This window comes from Camelus dromedarius, chromosome 36 (assembly GCF_036321535.1).
Source record: "Camelus dromedarius isolate mCamDro1 chromosome 36, mCamDro1.pat, whole genome shotgun sequence".
NCBI classification, from domain to species: domain Eukaryota; kingdom Metazoa; phylum Chordata; class Mammalia; order Artiodactyla; family Camelidae; genus Camelus; species Camelus dromedarius.
The window spans coordinates 7618938-7620600 of NC_087471.1; positions in this window are offsets into that span (position 1 = coordinate 7618938).

A 1663-nucleotide genomic window follows, 5' to 3' on the forward strand; every position below is an offset into this window, starting at 1 on the left:
AAAAAGTGAATATACGGTGTGCGCCTCAGGTGGAGGCAGGATGCCAGTCGGTGGTCTGAGACAGACGTATGTGGTTGTCATTTTCTGGAGCCATGATAGCGCCTAATATTCTGGCCTGTCACCCTTCCACCCCCTGAATTCATCTTTACTTGTCAGACTATTTGCCCAATGCTTTGCATAAAAAATATGGTCACCAAGTTCTCAGGCACACGTCGCGGTCACCATAGTGAATCCCATTTACAAAGCCCTGACAGGGCGCTCTAAGCGCTTTCTATGTGTTAACTCATTTAATCTCGCCTGTAAGACTTTGATGCACATACTAACATTTCCCCTATTTTACTCAGGAAATGGAGGCACCAAGCAGGTGAGAAGCATGGCCGAGGCTGCAGAGCTGGTGGGTCACACGGCCTCACTCCGGAGCCCCAGCAGCCTACCCTTATGCTATTCTGCCTTCAGAATGGAAAAACATGGACTTTGCAATTAGGCAGGTCTCCATGCAAATCCTGACCGTCGACCCTTGGCACAGGACAAATTATTTAACATTTATGAGCCTCCGTTTTATCATCTGCAAAATAGGAAAAATAATACTGAACTCACAGGGTTTTGTGTGGATTAAATAAACAAATGTGCGTGAAGTTCTTGGTACAGTAAACAAAGGAGGTAAATATTTCCACACCTATTTCATCCCTGCTTTAGTAATCTTTAGAAGTCAGAGCCTTAAAGTTTTTGGAATGAACCATGTTGCATTGAGGCTGGCTTTATGGACTAGAGTTACCAAGAACATGTATCCCACCAGCCTGAGGTCCCAGTGAGATCGTGGAAGGGTGCATGAGGGATGCTCAGAATCAGAGACTACTGAGATTATTCCTCTGTCCTTGTAGGCTCTCTTCAAGGGGGATGTGGCCTAGGAAAATGGGACTTAAATTAAATTGCTTCCACTAATCCTTTGTGCTTCCTGCAAACAGGGTAAAGTACCTCCATAGCATGCATACATTCACCTGCTATGGGACTGGTGATCAGTTCATGTCTTCTGACCGGCTCATAGTCTCCAATGGAACTGAAGTTCTGGTCTTCTTGGGGGATGACATGGAAGGGGTGGGAGATAAGGAAGCTCTAGAGACAGTGTACAACCCCAAGTTCGGGGTGGGGACAGGTGTTCACATCCTCAGTGTTTCCCTGCTCACACTACCCACATTGGACAACAAAACAGACTCTAACTGGGAGTTCTTGGAATCTTTTCCACTGTCCTAGAAATTACAGTCTGCAGACCCCAAATCATCTTCATCAATATTTAAACCAGATTGAGGAACCACCATGAGGTGGCATCAAACCACAGCCCACCAGAAAGGTCTTAGATTGCATAGCCAGACCCCTGGAATGCCTCCGGAACTTCAAACTGGTCCCATGTACAGAGTCCACGTGGTCATTTCGCTAACTTTGGACCAATGAGAGACTACACTTCACCCAACAGAATTTTTTGGACATCACCTACCATATTACTGTGGGTTCTAACATATATGCGCTGAATATCGATTATATGTTAAGTGCTTGGGATTCAGAAACAAAAAAATTACAGTCCCTATCTTCTAGGAGCTCATGACCGAGTGGGGAGTCAGGCAAACACGCAGGTACGACATAGCAGAACAAGTGCTGTTGCAGTGGG